The sequence below is a fragment of the Triticum aestivum genome, chromosome 6B, assembly GCF_018294505.1.
Source record: "Triticum aestivum cultivar Chinese Spring chromosome 6B, IWGSC CS RefSeq v2.1, whole genome shotgun sequence".
Classification (NCBI taxonomy): domain Eukaryota; kingdom Viridiplantae; phylum Streptophyta; class Magnoliopsida; order Poales; family Poaceae; genus Triticum; species Triticum aestivum.
Window position 1 is genome coordinate 48,405,167 of NC_057810.1, and position 18,961 is coordinate 48,424,127.

An 18,961-nucleotide genomic window follows, 5' to 3' on the forward strand; every position below is an offset into this window, starting at 1 on the left:
AATTCCCTCGGTCAGGATGCCTCAGGTTCTCGGTGTTGATCGAGACGGTGCTCCGGAGAATGCACCCGAGCTGAAGCGAGTACCCCTTGACTATTCGTTCGGGCGCCGTTGGATTCCCGTTGGAGTCCACTTCAGTAACTTCCTCCTTGAGGGTGCGGAGCACGGTCGGTCGCCGGTCCTTCCGTTGTCTCTTCTGTTGGCTGCCATCTGTGCGTGCGCCGCCATCATCAGTGGTGGCATCCTCGGCGGCACCATCAGTGGTGGCATCAGTGGGGTCATCCTCGGCGGTACCATCAGTGGTCTCAGGATCGATGGGGAAGGCGGCGTCCTCATACAAGTGAGGTTGTTCCTCCATCTCCTGGGACAGCTCCCAGAATGCCTTGCCGCCCGAACCCCCGGCCTGATCGTTGTTGGCCATGTTTCTCTCTAAATAGGAACAAAGTTTGGTCAAAAAGTTGGTTATTGTCAAGGAACAAGATCATGGTCTCATCATTTAGGGTTTGTTGACACCGAGGCATCCTAAAAGCTAAGCTTTTATCATTGAGGGTTTTTCGACGCCGAGGCACCCTAAAAGCCTAAGCTTTCATCATTATTCACAAGTACCCCGGCCCATGCATTAGTCACAAGTACCCCATATGTCCTATTTTTAGCAAAGTCATGCTAAAATTCACGGAAAATTTCAGCATGACCTTTGCTGAAAATAGGACATATGGAGTACCCGAATTTGCTGGAACGGAAGTTAATCGACATTCCAGCAAACTCAAGGGCCTCTCGGGTGGACAAGGCAAAAAAGGCCTTCATCACAACATGGAAAATACATTGGCATGTGAAGAGGTGAAACAATATATGCATCTCCAAGCAGTATCATTCAACATTTTGGACAAACCACTACAAGCAATACTGGATCAGAATGTTTTTTATACATAACTGCTAAAACCCTAGGAGTTAACCGAGCCACCAACAGAATGTGGACTTAAAAAGAGAGAGTCACGGACAGTGACATGATACATTTTCATTTGACAAAAACAGCTTAATTAGAAAACATGTAACGGGCTTCAGCCCAACAAGAAATCGACTGACCCAAAATAGGTGTCAATCAGAAAACGTGCAACCCAATACAGGACAGCACACACAACAGAAAAAAAAGAATCCTAGCACGTATCTTGGAGCAGCAATCAACGGTTAAAAAATCGACTGACCCAAAATGTAAAACTCAGTCAGCTGACATGTAGCTAAAGTGTAGTATTATTTGTTCCTCCTGTATCTCATCATGTGATTTTTTCCCTTGCAATTTTTGTACCTACAAGATGTCAGCTAACAGTCTTTCAGTATCTAAACAGATGCAGCAACTATGATGTTGGTATGAAACTGTCCTACAGGTCAGGTTTCAAACTGTTGACAATAGATGTGCAGATCGATAGATTGTGTTAAAATCATTAACTTGCCTGGGCTGATTTTGTAAGGGATTAACTTGATTTAATGGCGTGCAGCTTCAGGGGCAGATGGAAATGTATAGCTTATGACATAATCGCAGAAACTCGGGCAACCCATTTGCTTATTTGATAAATCCTCCCCTGGTCCAGGCCACTAACGTGTCCATTTCCTTAGCTCCTCCTCATGACGTAGCATTCTTATTTATTCCATATCCTTAATTTTTACACTAACTGGGCCAGCGAGTCTTTGTTAGTTAAGTGTGCCAATATATGTCTATTTTTTCTTGTCTTAACGACATGACAAATGATACATGATTAGTGAGCTGAGTTGTGACAAAGATCAAATTCTCTTGGTTATATGATATTCTACATTGTCAGCAAAGGCGCATGGGTAGTGTTTCCTAAAACTGGGTAAGTTCTCACACAAAATTGTTCATCCATTACTTAGGTTTGCTTTTATTCACATTGTTCAGCCATTACATAGGTAGTCCCTGATGCATTTTCTTAAATATATATTCAGCTTAGTGCTAGGTTGGTCTTGAAGGATTAAGCAGTGCCACATTAAATTACTTTTACTTCCCTGTAAACACCTTGGATCCTACCTTCTTTAGAAACAAAACTGCACTACTTTTTCCTAGAGAAGCCCAAATTTAAAGAAGTGTTTCTTTTCCATGTTGTTTCTTCTACTGGTTGTCAGAGTCTTATTCTTGATTGAGAAATTATAATGTGACATTGTAGTTCGAAGGTAACTACGAAGTTTTGAGTGATGTACATTAGTTAATGATTTTGAGCTACTGGTGGGAAAAAATCAAGGTTCGGCATATTGGACAGTAAAGCATATGTTTCAAGGTTCAGCTATACTTTTCTAGGCTGTACAGTTTTTTTCTAACTTGAGAAACACCTGTCTTTGACAAACATAATTAGATCATAGGCTTTTTAAAGAAGATACCAGGAACATATAAGTTTGACATTCCCAATATTATTTTCCATTCCCTTGAGATAATATTATTTTTGCTAATATTCTTAGTATACACAATTTTGCCATGAAATACACACGATAAGTCAGAGTAATGCCAGTTGGCTGGTGCAGATATAATGTTTGGTGGTTCGACTATCCATTTCTGGTGTTTGAGTAGAACCCTATTATTTCAGGTAGTCTCAGTGAAGCTAGATGAATGGACAGATGAACAAGTTGATTTTTTGACCGACTCGGGCGGAAATGGCGCAGTAAACAGTACACCTTTCTCCTAATACATCATACCAAGCATGAGCAGGACGTGAGTAATGGTGACACCAACGCATAGGGGAGAGGGGGAGAGGAGGAGAGGAGGAGGGGGAGCTCACGGGGGCGGTGGTGTGGACGGGGCGACGAGGTGGGGCGACGAGGTCCGGGTGGTGGTGGTGCGACGAGGTCCGGGTGGTGGTGGTGCTCCGGCGACGGTGGTGTTGACGGGGCGGCGTCCGGGCCACGGGCGACGAGGGCGGCGGGGCGATGGCGTCCAACAAGGTGGGGCGACGGGGAGAGCGGCGCCGAGGAGACGAGGACGACGGGGCGGCGGGGCGGCGGCGTCGGGAGAGGAGAGGGCGGTGTTGGGGCGTCGGGGCGGAGACGAGGACGACGGGGCGGCGTCGAGGCGGCGTCGGGGCGGCGGGGCAGTGGCGTCGGGAGAGGGGAGGGGAAGGGGATCGAGGGCGAGGGCGAGGGAGAGAGAGGGGATAGGTTTGGGCCGGCCGGGATATGGATGGGGGCGGCACAATACTAATGGCGCACCACACCACGGTGCGCCATAAGTACATCCATACTAATGGCGCACCTCGCCCTGGTGCGCCATTAGTATTTTTTTTTATTTCTGCTCGAGCCAACAGGTTATCTTCCACCTGACCTGATCCACATCAAGTTCCCTCTACTAGCTCGACTGGTCAGCAACCAGTTCTCACACCAGGAGGTCCTGGGTTCGATTCCCAAGCTCCACAATTTTTTTTATGCATCTAAAATGTTGTTTGATACTTATTTGTGTTTAAATATGTTCAAACTTGTTTAAATCATCACAGTAATATATTTTTTATAAGACAGTAATAATTTTTTAAAAATATCATCAAACAGTAATGCCGGTGGAGCGGGGAAGGGTGTGGGGGTGCGGGGGGTCGGCGGCGGCGGTTGAGTAGAGGAGGGGTGTGCGGGGGGTCGGCGGCGGCGGTTGAGTAGCGGGAATCGAGGGTGCGGGGGGTCGGCGGCGGCGGCCGGTGGACCGGGGGGTGCTCGGCGGCGAGGGGGGCCGGATCTGGCGAGGTGGGATAGCGATCGAGATGGAGGGGGATCGAGATCGAGTGTCCATGAAATTTAAAAATATTCATGATAGTTCAAAAAGTGCCCATGAAATACAATCGAGAAATGAAGGCTACGATTTAAATACAATCGATCTTAGCTAGCTATCTGTTCACAATCTTCTTGCCCTTCTTTTTCGCAAATGGAGTTCTTCTGTGGAACGGACGTCCTTTAGGTAGGGTGGTCCTGCTTCTTCTTGTGGTGTATGCTGCTACTTCATCATCGTCGTCATGTTCGATCCTCGGGTCGCCGTACTTGTCGAAGTCTTGCTCATTGGCTACTCCATCCATTCCGATGATCTTCCTTTTGCCTCTCCTCACGACAACACGACTGGGCTTTGGCGGGTCGGTAATGAAGAAGCATTGGTCCACTTGGGAAGCCAGTACCCATGGCTCATTTTTCGCGGTGACGTTTGCGCCCGCGGTCTTGGATTTGGCTTCGGGTATAACCATGGTGGTGAAATATCGGTCTTCTTTTAGGACGCTCTTGGCCCATCTGACACGGAACATCGGCACCTTCTCTCCAGCGTAGCTCAGCTCCCAGATCTCCTCGATCCTTCCGTAGTATCTGTCCTTGTCCTTACCGGTGTAGGATTCCATCGTTACCCCGGAGTTCTGATAACCATCGCTCTTCATGTCCTTGTCCTCGGTGTAGAATGTGTAGCCGTTGATATCGTACGCCTCATAGGTCATCAGGTTGTGCTCGGCGCCCTGTGACAAGGTGAATATGAGTTGTTCTTCCGCGGAAGAATCTTCATGTAAAGGGTACGACAGAAGCTTCTGCTTGAACCAACGCGTGAAACATGAGTTGTGCTCTTTGAGTATATCTCCGTCCGTCCTCTGTTGGCCTCGGTCATTGTACGTCTTCTCAATAAAGGTTTTGTGCTCTACCACCCAAGGATCGACCACGTCTATGTGTTGTAGCGCGACTAGGTTTGCTCTTTCAAAGTCGGCGAGTCGACCCTCGAAGTCGACATGCATTTCGCGGCGACCCTCACGGTGACCCCATCCAGCGAGCCTGCCGAGGTGCCTGTTGACGGGCAGACCAACGGGGTTCTCGATGCCTAGATAATTCGTGCAGTAGGAGATGCACTCTTCGGTCAGAAAGCCCCTGGCTATACTTCCCTCTGGACGTGACATGTTCCGAACGTATCCTTTGATGACACCATTCATCCTTTCGAACGGCATCATGCTGTGCAGGAACGTCGGCCCGAGTTGGATGATATCCTCCACGATATGGACCAGCAGATGCACCATAACGTCGAAGAATGCGGGCGGGAAGTACATCTCAAGCTCGCATAGTATCACCACGATCTCTTCCTGTAGCCTTCTGAGTTGCCTCACGCCAATCGACTTCCGAGAGATGACGTTGAAAAAGTTGCATAGGCCAAATAGCGTTTCACGGACGTGCGCGTCCATGATCCCACGGATTGCAACTGGAAGTATCTGCGTCATCAGCACGTGACAGTCGTGAGACTTCATCCCGCTGAACTTCTGCTTCGCTGGGTCTAGGTATCTGCTTATCTTCCCCGCGTAACCGTAAGGAAGTTTTACTCCTAGGAGGCAGGTGAAAAACTGCTCGATCACCTCCTGACTTAGAGTGAAGCACGCGGGAGGGTAGTCATTTCCGGTCTTCTTGGCCTTTTTGCCTTTGCGACGACTTTCTGTGTCCTGCTTCGCCTCATCATCATCATCATCATCATCATCATCATCATCATTAGCATGAAGCTCCTGCCTGATGCCCATTGATTTCAAGTCTGCCCTTGCTTTCGGCCCATCTTTGGTCCTCTCTGGCATGTTGAGCAGGGTACCAAGCAGACTCTCGCACACGTTCTTCGTGATATGCATGACATCAAGGCTGTGAGGCACACGGTGGATCTTCCAGTACGGCAAGTCCCAGAAAACAGACCTCGTTTTCCATACCTTGAGCAGGGGCTCTAGCGCCTTTCGCTTCTTTCCCGGCTCTGGCGCCTTTTGCTTCTTTCCCGGCAGTGGGCAGTCTTTCCAATTTTTGAACAACTTGTCTATTTCCTCGCCGCTCCTCGTACACGGGCCTTTTCGGGGTTCGGTTTCACCATCGAACAGATCCGCACGTTTCCTCCACGAGTCATCGTCGCGAAGCCACCTTCGATGTCCCATGAACACGGTTTTCGAAGACCCGGGATCTCTATCTAGCTGGCGATACGTTGTGTCATCCATGCACCTTACGCATCCAGAAAATCCGTGGACTACCTGCCCCGCGAGATATCCGTAACCGAGATAGTCGTGCACCGTCGTGAGCAGTGCGGCTCTCATAGGGAAATATTCTTTCTCTGCGGCGTCCCACATATTGGCTGGCATTTTCCACAGCGTGTCAAGCTCCTCTTTCAGCAGCCCCAGATACAGATTGATGTCGTTCCCTGGTTGTTTCGGCCCTTCAATTAGCATACTCATGTGAATGTACTTCCTCTTCATGCACAACCAGGGGGGAAGGTTGTACATCCACACAAACACAGGCCAGGTGCTATGTGTGCTTCTCTGGCTGCCAAACGGATTGACTCCATCGGTGCTCGCGCCCAGCACAATGTTCCTTGGATCGTTCCCAAATTCCGAGTCTTCGAGGTTCAACGCTTGCCACTGGCTCGCATCCTTAGGGTGACTCAGCATCTTGTCTTTTTTTATCTATCTCCGGATCATTTGCGTCATCTTCTCGCTTCTTCTCCTCCCTATCCGCGTGCCAACGCAGGAGCTTTGCTACCTTAGGGTCCGCGAAATACCGCTGCAGACGAGGAGTGATCGGAAAGTACCACACCACTTTTCGAGGAGCTTTCTTCCTCTTCTTGTATCGAGTGACGCCGCACACCGGACATATGGTAGACTCCGCGTGCTCGTCCCGATAAATGATGCAATTGTTCATGCACACATGGTATTTCACGTGCGGTAAATCCAGAGGACACACGATTTTCTTCGCCTCCTCCAAACTGGTCGGGCACTTGTTCCCCTTGGGAAGACGTTCGTGCCAGAATGACATGTTCTCGTCGAAACATGCGTCGGTCATTTTGTGTTTTACCTTCATCTCCAGAGCCATGAGCGTTACTTTCAGGCGGGTATCCTCGGGCCTGCATCCTTCATACAATGGAGTAACCGCGTCTAACTCAAGTTGATCCATCTTGGCTTTCTCTCGGGCGGCAGCTCTTGCGTTATCCGTCTGCTTGAGAAGCAGCTCTTGAATATGAGGGTCCTGCACCCAGCCCATCGATGGTCCAGCGTCGTCTGCTCCGCCGGCATCATCATCTTCATGATCATGCCCGTCGTCTGCTCCGGCATCTTCCTCATCATCATGTCCTGCATCTTCTACATGATGACTGTGTACAGCATCACCGTCGTGATCATCTCCTGGGGATTCTTCGTCTTCTCGCCCGCCCGAGCCGCGGTGGTTGTCTTGCTGCCCTTCCTCATTTCTTGCCCGGCCCCCATGGACGACTTCGTAGTCATCTTCATCACCTTGCCACCGATAGCCATCCATGAAACCACGCAAGAGCAGGTGGTCCCGCACCTGCCCGGAATCCGGGTCCGCAATAAGGCTCTTCAGCTTGCATCTTCGACACGGACATCTTATCTCCGTCTCGTTCTTTTGAAGCATCTCGGCCTTCGCGGACCTCAAAAACCTATTCACGATGCCTTCGGTCATCGTGCGGACCATGGTCGCCTGCGGGGTAGAGCAAAACGATATTTTAGAACCAAGAAAAAATTTGGCATGACTTTCCCTAAAAATAGGACCAAAAAGAATGCTTAATGCCAAAATTCTCGCCGAAACGGAAATGAATCAACATTCCGGCAAAATATTGGCAACTATCGCATTTCAAATACCGGTACACCTCCAAACACAAACACATATGCAACACCACAAACATATGCAACACCACGAACATACATAGATCTAGCTAGGCCATAAAAAGTGCATGTGCACATTGTTGTAGGGAGAACAACATAAATATAGCTTCCCCCCTTACTTACCTATCAAAACAAGGTAATTTAACCACTTAATTTGAATGAATCTATGGTGGAAATGAGGTGAAAAAGAGAAGGCACCCGAGACAAGGAGGAGGTGGAGAGAATGAAGTGGGGAGAAAGAAAGTGTGGGTAGGAGAGGTTGTCCAAAATATCTTGTTGTTGCCCACTTACTAATGGCGCACCAGCACTAAATGCGCCATTAGTAATCCAGGTTACTAATGGCGCACCTTCTCGTGGTGCGCCATTAGTAGTTTTGCAAAAAAAAACATACTAATGGCACACTGTTCTACAGTGCGCCATTACTTGTTTAAACTAGTAATGGCGCACGGTTGTACAGTGCGCCATTAGTAGTATTGCAAAAAAAGGAATAAAAAATATAATAAAAAAACAACTTTAGTGGCGCACTTTCCGACGGGTGCGCCATTACTAGTTACAACTAGTAATGGCGCACTGTGCCTGATGCGCCATTAGTATGTTTGGACAGGCGCACTAGTTCAAAAAAAATTTTGATACTAATGGCGCACCTTGTGCCAGGTGCGCCATTAGTAGTTTCAACTCTAATGGCGTATCTGAAGGTGGTGCGCCATTAGTATATACTAATGGCGCACCCCTTGTCTGGTACGCCATTAGTGTCAATCCCATCTATAGCCCTTTTTCTAGTAGTGTGTGTTGACGGATGGATACAGCTGGATGTAGGTATTGTTAGTTTGGGTGAGATATATTGCTTCCGCTGTATCCCCAACACCAGATTGCATAACCAGAAAGTTTCGGGAGTTTATAGGTGGTAATTCAAGTAGCTCCTAGAATATCTTTCTGACAGATGCATGGTATGGGATTGGGTAAATCTCTATCATATGTTTGATTCCGGCTTATTCTGCAAGCCAAATCCTTTGTTTTGTTTTATTTGTGGTATTCAAGTTGCTTCAATGTCAAGTGTTGATTCCATACCTTTCAAGCGGTGTTCTCATATTTCTATGGGAGTACTAATCCTTCTTGATCACTGAGGTTGTCATGTCAACTATTTTCCAAACCGGCGTGCTTCTCTTCAAGTGGATCCCATCATTTTTCCCATCCGCAAGATCAATTCTAAGTTTTCTGAACGGTGTTTATGCCACCTGCCCCAAGTTGTCTTTGTTTTTCCCCACCCTCCCACCCTTTTCTTCAAGGACTCAGATTTCTTAATCATGTATCCTTCTATTTGTGGGAAGTCTCTTCATTCTTTTCTGTCAATGTTCTTATCCGGTGATTTCCCAAGAAGATGCTCAACAGTTTTAAGTTCATCATCCTCCATTGTTGTTTCTTCTCCGGTGGATCCAATTCAAGCTTTTGATATTCATCATATTCTTTTCCTCGTTTCTAATGCTTTCTCATGCCGATGCACCTCTTAATCATTCACTTCTTCCTATTCATTTGTCCTGGAGTGCTGAAGATATCTCGGAAGACTTGTGTTTCCATTCTCAATCCGTTCAAGATATTTTCGAGGTTGTTATCTCATTCAAGTCATTTAATTCAATCGGTGCAATCCCCCCTTTCAATCTCGTTCAATGGTGTTTTCTTTTGAGTGGGCCCTAACCCACTGGTCTTTTCCCAGGATCTTACCTGACTCTTCGAATTATCAGGAGCGATTCTCAAATTCATTTCCAAGTTGACGTAAGAATGAATTATCATCAATCAAATGTCTTTCTCCAAGATTTTTCAAATCATTTCATTGTTGGCTCAACCTCTTCGCTTTTCATTCTCCCGGAGTATCTCAATAATTTTGGTGCTATTTCCCGTCGTCATTTGAAGACCGAAGAAGAGTTTTTCCTCTAAATCATGTCCGTTCACTCGAAGATTCGTGGTTCTAGCTTCATGTTATCAGTCTCGAATTATTCCATTTGTCAGATATTCCTTTTCTCACCCATCCGGAGTATTTCAGGAGTTGATTTCTATTTCTTTTCACCGGAGGCCATCGTTCCAGTTACCGTTATCCATTTATCCCGGTGCTTCGTTCAAGTGTTCTTTAATCAGCTCATTATCTCTTCATTCTTTTGCATCTAAATCCCCTCTAACATATTTGTTCTTCTAATTCTTCCCGGTGATTCATTCTCTTTCATCAATCATTTTCTAATTCTTACGGCGGTTCATTCAGATTCTTTTTCCTTTTTTATCGTATCAATCCATTCATTCTTTCCAATCGTACCGATGGTTCATGAAGACTTTCTCAAGTTTTGTGCTGTCACTTCTCAATCCTTTTCAAGAAGAATAAGTAGTATGAATAATCCATTGTTTCTCATCAATTTAATTGGTGGAGGATAAGCATACAATAAATCTTATTCTTATTTCATCCAAGTGAGTAATCCCTTCCTTTGGAGTTTGTTCTTAATGAATAAATTCTAGTTCCAAGTGTTTCCCATCTTTTATTTTCCGGAGTTCCAAGTTTTCTTGGTTATATCGTCGTAAAGCTCCATCTAAATCATCGCAAGGCTTCACCTTGTGTTTTTCAACTTATCTTTCTTTCTATCATCCTTTCATTACCGGAGTTCTTCATGGAGGCTCTACATGGTGGTTCGTCAAGGATTCTTTCATTCTTCAATTGTTCCTCAAGTTTTCTCTCGAAGCTATGATCCGTCAAGCCATACTTCAAAATAAACATGGTGCTCAACACATGTTTTGTTTTGAGGAGTTCAAGAATTCTTCATCTTGCATTCCAAAGTGCAATTATTTCTACCTTATCTTTTGAGGTGGTGTTATGTCACTCTTGACAATTTCATTCATGTTTCTTGATTCATATGTTGTCAAGAATGAGGTAGTTAAACCCATCAACTCCTTCGAGCATGAGTTCTTCTCAGTCCATCAATCTCTTCATTGGAGTTATCTTGTGTCAGATTTCACTTAAAGCCTTCCCTAAGGAATGTTGCTATTTGTGGTGCTTATCAATGATCCAAGTTTTCTCCTATCCTCTCGGCGAAGGCAGTTTTCAGCTCTTCGTTGATCTCAAACAAGCAATTGTTTTTTGTTAGTGGCAGAATTTCACCTCAAGTGTTGAAATGTTTCAATAAGCCCACTACAAGCTTATTCGTTTCATTGTTGGTTTCCCAACAACTCCGTTATAACCTTTTTGGAAGGGTGTTTTCCAAGCTCATTTGGGGCACAAGTTGGCATTTTCTCCTCCATCTGTTATTCCAATGATCTATCTTCTATTCAAGTTAACCGGAGTGTTATTCCGGAGGCATTGTAATGTCGCTCTCTTCACTCATCTTCGCGAATTGAGGATCGTGTTCTTTTCATGCTTATCCAGTTAACCGGAGTGTTGTAGTCTCATTCAAGTTCTTTCATCTTATCAAGTTTTGCTGCCTTCCTCTACCGGAGAGCTGTCTGAAATCCTTCTTACCCCTTGTGCCATTCTTTCAATAGTTTCGGAGGTAGTGTGTTGTTTATCTCATCAAGTATCATCCCTTCTTCTCAAGTTCATGTTCTATTCCTTCCATGTTCAACCGGAGTGCTGCCCAAATTATATCAATCTTATTCCTTCTCCATCTAGTTTTAACCGGAGTGGTTTCAATATCTATCTCATCACTAAACCTACAAGGTTCTCGAATGTTCCTTGTTCCTCTTTTCTAACGGAGTGTTTTCAACTTTGTTCATCTTTGTTGTTTTCTTTCTTCATTTTGCTCAACCTCTCAAGGTTCTTTGGTTTCACTCGTTTGTCGAAGAAGCAACTTAGTTTTACCTCTTCTCTTCCTCTTCCGTTTCTCTCCGGTGCCATCCTGGATCTCGGGTCGAGATCCTCTCGTAGTGGTGGAGTGTTGTAACGCCCCGGATCCGATGCGCCAGGTGTCATTCAGTTATTCGCCGTCGTTGCCATGTCATTTGCTTGCGTGTTGCATTTTGTCATGTCATCATGTGCATTTCATTTTGCATACGTGTTCGTCTCATGCATCCGAGCCTTTTCCCCGTTGTCCGTTTTGCGATCCGACACTCCTATGCCCTCCGGCGTTCCCCTTTTCGTCTCCTGTTGTGAGTGGGTGTTAAACTTTCTCGAAATGGCCCGAGGTTTGCCAAGCAGCCTTGGTATAGCACCGGTAGACCGCCTGTCAAGTTTCGTGTCATTTGGAGCTTGTTTGGTCTCCAATGGTTAACCGGGTAACCGTAAAGCCCCTCTCTCTTTGCAGCCCAACACCCCTTCCAAAGTGGCCCAAAACCCATCTAACTCCCCTCCATGCTCTCGGTCGTTCGATCACGATCGTGTGGGCGAAAACCGCTCCTCATTTGGACTCTCCTAGCTCCCTCTACCTATAAATATGCCCCTCCCCCGAAATTCGCGGATCAAATCCCCCCTAACCTAGCCCTCTCCTCCCCGCGCTGCCGGACATGTCCATCCGCGCCGGACATGTCCGCCGGACACGTCGCTCCGGCCAATCCCGTCGCGCCACATCGCCTTCCCCGCCGCCTCATCCAACCAGGAGCCACCACCTCAGCCCACGCCCGCATCATCTCTCTCCCCGCGCCGCCGCGGACCGCCCGGCCCACGGGAGGCCCGTCCCGGGCCGCGACCGGGCCCGAGCGCGCCCGTGCTCCGCCTCCGTCCTGCCCCACGCGCCGCCGTGCTCCCGCCGCCGGCCGCCTCGCCCTCCGCCACCGGCGGGCCCCTCGCCGGACTGCCCTGCCCCGTCCCCGACTCCGGCGCCTTCCCCCGTCGCCGGAGCTCGCGGATCCCCGCGCCGCCGCCTCCGCGCATCAAGGGCCCTCGCCGCCGCCCCGCAAGTCGCCGCCCGGCGCCGCCTGTGACCCTCGCCGGCGTCGTCCCTCCTCCGGCGCCCAGATCCGGCCGGCCTCCGCCGGACCTGGGGCCCGCCGACCCTGCCTCGTCGTCCCCACCTCGCCGGAGCCCCGCCAGCACCGCCGTCGTCCCGCTTGGGAGCGGCCTCCTCCCGCTCGACGTCGCCCGCTCGCGTTGACCCCGCGTGGGCCCCGTGAAGGCCCAGCCCGCCAAGCCTCCACCCCGGCCTGCTTCCTCTTCGTGGGCTGAGCCCAGGGTGAGCAGCCCCCTAATGCCCGCTCTGGGCGTCTCGTAGTTATTTGACGCTCACCTGTTTTTTTTTCCTGAAACTGCCAAGTCCCAGATTTCTGTAATTTTCATGCCATGTTCATCACATTGTATCTCTGCATCCGTAGCTCCGTTTCGTGCGTGTAATATGTCAAATTGTTCATCTCAACGAGTACATCATTTCATTCCATTGCATCATATTCATTTGAGGTCATATTGATGCCTGAATCATCGTTGCAAGAGTGCTTCATAATGTTTTCTGCTGTCTGTTAACAGAACGAGCTCTTTTGTCATTTTTGCCATGATTGATGTGTGCATCCTATGAGGTTGATGTCTACATGTGTTTTGAACTATGCCATGCCATCTTTACAGGGGTGTATGCCATGTATTTTTATGATCAATGTGGTGACTAGCACAAGCATGCAAACTAGGCATCATGATGTTGCTGATTTTAGTCCCTGTTCTGCTGTTATTTTGATGCCATGTAAACTTGATGCTACAGAGAGATCCATGCATATTTTGAGATACTTCAGTAAGGGTGTTTTGAACAATAGGTTATTGTCTATCCATTCATGCCCTTGTTTGCAATTATGGAGTAGTCTAACTATTTCCTGGCAGATTGTTTACATGTTATTCAATTTTGCCGAGGTTGTTGTAGTTGATCCGGGTATGCTATGATGTTGTTTATTGCCATGTATAGCTTCTATGACATGTCTTCTTGATGGATGTATGCTTAGTTTATCATGAAATGCTCTGTAGTGAGTTGCACAAGCTCATCAACATGCCTTCATAATTATGTTCCTGCCATGTTTGAATCTGTATAAAACTTGCTATGTTTACGTGGGTGCCATCATATTTTCTGATCCTTTGTGGCTTATGGTCAGTAAGGGTCTTTTGATCTATGCAATTAGTAGATTCATTCCATGCCTTTGTTTGCCATTATAAGTTCCTGTAACATGTTGTTTGATAGCTCTAAACATTGCATCGTGATGTTATTTTCTGCAAAGTCTGAAATTGTTATTACTTGCAATCTTACCATGTGTGTTTGAGTATGTTCTAGTGTTTTCTGGAGATAGCCCAGTGTTCATGTTTTGTAATGCTTTACCTATACATCATGCCCAAGTCTTTTTTTTATGTTGGGGTGCTGTAGCATGTCATTTTGGTGCTTGCAACATGCCTAGTAGCTGTTTTGGACAGCTTGTCCTTATAACTTGTTTCATGTGTGTGTGTTGAACCGTTGCTCCGTTTTGAGTGTGCTCTATATGAAACTTACTTGATTTTGCATGTAGTTTCATATTATCATGTTGCATCCTTGTTTTGAGGTGTTTGCTTGATGTTTGAATGCATTTTGCATCAATGCCATGTTTAACTTATTTTGTTCATATCTTCTAGGCCGTAGCTCCGAACTAAATGAACTTTATATGTAACTTGACTAGAATCTCGTGTAGATCATTGTTGTGCATCTTAACTTGTTGTTTAACAACTATAACATAATGTTTATTCAGATCTGGACCAACTTCGAAATATGCATATGAGGACTTACCGGAATTGTTATATGTTGTTCCCGGCCTCGTTTAAACTTGCCTTGGTGTGTTGCTCTTGTTTGCATCATCTCTTGCCATGAGTAGCTTCATGTAGCTTTGCCATGCATCATGCTTGTTGTGCATCATGCCTTGTTCATGTGTGGTGTGTTTACTGTGTTGTGTGCTTCTTCTCGATAGTTCCTGTTTTGTTGCGATCGTGAGGATTCGTTCGTCTACGCTTGGTTCGTCTTCGTGGCTTCATCTTCTTCATGGACCCGTTCTTCTTCCTTGTGGGATTTTAGGTAAGATGACCGCTACCCTGGATCTCACTACTATCATTGCTATGCTAGTTGCTTCGTTCTATCGCTTTGCTGCACTACCTATCACATGTTTATCGAGCCATCCCATATTGCCATGAACCTCTAACCTTTGACACCTTCCCTATGCAAACCATTGTTTGGCTATGTTACCGCTTTTGCTCAGCCCCTCTTATAGCGTTGCTAGTTGCAGGTGAAGTTGAAGATTACTCCATGGCGGACAGGATTTTGGTTAGGATATCACAATATCTCTTATATTATTAATGCATCTATATACTTGGTAAAGGGTGAAAGACTCGGCCTTTTGCCTGGTGTTTTGTTCCACTCTTGCCGCCCTAGTTTCCGTCATACCGGTGTTATGTTCCCGGATTTTGCGTTCCTTACGTGGTCGGGTGATTTATGGGACCCCCTTGACAGTTCGCTTTGAATAAAACTCCTCCAGCAAGGCCCAACCTTGGTTTTACCATTTGCCTCACCACCACCTATCCCTTTCCCTTGGGTCGGCCAACCCGAGGGTCATCTTTATTTTAGCCCCCCCGGGGCAGTGCTTGTCTAAGTGTTGGTCCGAACCGAGCAACCTACGGGGCCACCTCGGGGCAACTCGAGGGCTGGTTTTACTCGTAGCTTCACTCATCCGGTGTTGCCCTGAGAACGAGATATGTGCAGCTCCTATCGGAATTGTCGGCGCATCGGGCGGCTTTGCTGGTCTTGTTTTACCATTGTCGAAATGTCTTGTAAACCGGGATTCTGAGTCTGATCGGGTCCTCCTGGGAGAAGGTATATCCTTCGTTGATCGCGAGAGCTTGTCATGGGCTAAGTTGGGACACCCCTGCAGAGTATAATCTTTCGAAAGTCGTGCCTGCGGTTATAGGCAGATGGGAATTTTTTAATGTCCGGTTGTAGATAACTTGACACCAGATCCGAATTAAAACGCATCAACCGCGTGTGTAGCCGTGATGGTCTCTTCTCAGCGGAGTCCGGGAAGTGAACACGGTTTCTATGTTATGTTTGACGTAAGTAGGAGTTCAGGATCACTTCTTGATCATTGCTAGCTTCACGATCGTTCCGCTTGTTCTCTTCTCGCTCTTATTTGCGTATGTTAGCCACCATACTTGCTTAGTCGTTGTTGCAGCCTCACCACTTTACCCCTTCCTGTCCTTTTAAGCTTTGCTAGTCTTGATACCCATGGTAATGGGATTGCTGAGTCCTCGTGGCTCACAAATTACTACAACAACAGTTGCAGGTAGAGGTTATGAGATGATCATGACACGAGAGCGATGCTTGCTTGCGTTGAGTTCTTCTTCTGCTTCTTCGATCAGGGGATACGTTCCAGGTCGGCAGCCTGGGCTAGCAGGGTGGATGTCGTTTGAGTTCCTATTTGTGCTTCATCCGTAGTCGGATGTTGATCTTATGTATTGTGGTGTTGTATTCGTGTGGCATTGTATGCCTCTTGTATGTATCCCCATCTATTATGTAATGTTGATGTAATGATATCCACCTTGCAAAAGTGTTTCAATATGCGGGTCTATCCTTGGTGGGACCTTCGAGTTCCTTTTGGATAGGGCCGCATATTGGGTGTGACAAGTATATATATATTGGGCGGGTCTAAGTATATCTCGCTCCCTGTTATGTGTCTCTAACTATGATTCTCCATGTGGAATCTCTTTCTCTCACACAAACACAAAACTTTGTCTCCTGGGGTCTCATTTCTCTCTACTATTCCCATGTGTGCCACTCGCACACCCCTCTTACAGAGATGTATTTCGCTCCTTAGATATGAGAACCTACGACTCTTCCTCTTAAATATCTCTTTCTCACACACAAACACAAACTCTGTCTCCCAGGGTCTCATATTTCTCCACTGTTCTCTTGTATGTCGCTCACACACACTCTCTCTCCCTGGAGATATCTTGCGTTCCCTCATATTTCTCTCTAGCTATCAATCTCGTTGTGAAATATCTTTCTCTCTCACAGACACAAAACTCCGTCTCTCGGGATCTCATTTCTCTCTGATATCTGTTTGTATGTGACTCGCATGCACCCTCTCTCTATCTCTCTCACACCCACACACATAACTCAGCCTTCTAATCCACTCGACTCCTATCTCTAACACACACACTAGCTAGCATATTTATCTCTCTATTTATCTGATGCTCACCCTCACTCTTGCTTCCTATCACACACACTACATATGTTTCTCTCTGCATGCAGTCAAGTGCCCTCTTTTTATCTTTCTCACACACACACACATATATAACTTCACCCTCTAAACCACCCGGTGGTCATCGCCAACACTCAAACTAGCGGATGTCCCTCTAGCTAGCATCTCCATCTCTCTATCTATCTGTAGTTTCTCCGTCAACATTTCTTTCTCGCACGGAGTCTTGCTTCCTATCACCCACACTATATATGTCTCTCCATACATATGCATTTATAGGTTGATCTCTTTTGCACAATCGTAGTGCCTCACTCCCTCTGCTCGCCATAGATGCATGCTCCAGACCACGCCACTATCTCTTAATGACAAAAAGACATGCTCAATTGTCGGGCATTCTTCCCTGCATTCTCACATGCATGCATATTGTCATACCGATCCGTCTCTCCCATGTCGTTGATCTTATGACTTATGTCTTCTTTCTTTTATCTCGATCATGTGCGCGCACACACACACATCCCACGTATACATGTATACCTATCACACATGCACGTTCAAGGTCTCTATGTCTCCATACGTAGTTAATTACCCTCAACCCTAACGCCACATCGAATCATTCTCCTCTTGTGTACACATAACTTCCGCCTGGATGGGTAAAACACACACTCACACTTAACAATCTCCTTCTAGCTACCCCCCTCTCACTCTTCCCCTATATCCCCGAAACCAATAAGACCATCCCTTTGTTTAATTCTCGCCTACATGCACCATCGATATATAGTAGTCTTCCTCGGTCTCTCACAAACAAACACATTCTCTCGATGTCGACTACTCTCACGCGCACACACCTTCTCTTCCCTCTCTACGGGCATTTTCTCTCTCGCACCCCATCGTTGGTGGCCTCTACCATACACATCACCTCTCTATGATGAAGCCATGCACACTTACATTACATACGCCACCGAGAACCGCGCGACACACACACACACACACAAACATACACACACACGCACGCACGCACACGCACCCACCCACCCACACACACACACACTAAGACTCCATCTCTCTCTCACACACACACACAAACACACGCACACACACACACACGCACGCACGCACGCCCACCCACCCACCCACCCACCCACAAACACAAACACACACACACTCTAAGACTCCATCTCTCTCTCACACACACACACACACTAAGACGCCATCTCTCCCCCCCTTCTCTCACACACACACACACACCCACACACACACACTAAGACTCCATCTCACACACGCATGCTTCTAGGTGGAGCATTTGTTCCTACCACCCTTCATCCAACTTTACCAGTATGATAAACAATCACCTTAATTTACTTGTATAACATGGACAAATTCCACTTTACTTTAGTAGTCAGCAAACTTATCATCTGTACCCTTATAAAAAACGAGTTAGCGATGATGGTGTGCCTGCCATCTTGTAATATAGACCGTCTGATCTATATCTGACGGATAGAAAGCAAACTATGATAATTTTACAAAAGATACTCGCACCTCTCTCCACATCCTTATCTCCCACAACCTCATTGCTCAGCAATTAAAAAAGGAAGTCTCTGAAACAATCTAGCATGGTGGCTGCTGCCGCCTGCCGGCGTCGTCCACCCCCATGCGTCTGCCCATTCCGACCACCAGTCACCACCATGCTCCACTCCTCCTCACCTGATCTCTCATCTTTCATTTTGTCGATGACATTCTCGAGATACCAGTTATCCGATAAAATTCTCGAGATATCATTAGTTTTTACACATGAGATTACTCCTGCATGGGTCAATCACAACAGGTGTTTTGGTAAAAAAATGCATATTGATGTTCAGTGAAATGCACGAGCATCTTGCTTGTAATTATATAACGCAAATCACGAGCAGGAAGTGACATTTTTTTACACAACCACGTTAACATAGCTACGTAAATCACTAGCTAAAGTAAATACCATTATACTTATATCCTGATGCAAAAGGTTGAGTACAGGTCGGAAGAGTAGAGTCGCACACACGCACTCTGTCTCTCAGAATCTCTCTCACACACACACCAGTTACGTGACGCCCACTTAAGCAGACACGTATGTTATAATTTGTGCACCCGCGGGTACACGTGATGCTGCATATTTATTTAAGCCGGACGGCGAACCCAAACAGTAGCTG

At 46.7% G+C, this 18,961-nt stretch overlaps 1 pseudogene; it reads left to right on the forward strand.

The window, feature by feature from the left end:
- LOC123135673 (alpha/beta-gliadin A-I-like) overlaps positions 1 to 18,961 on the forward strand; it is an 82,751-nt pseudogene that overhangs the window by 39,958 nt on the left and 23,832 nt on the right.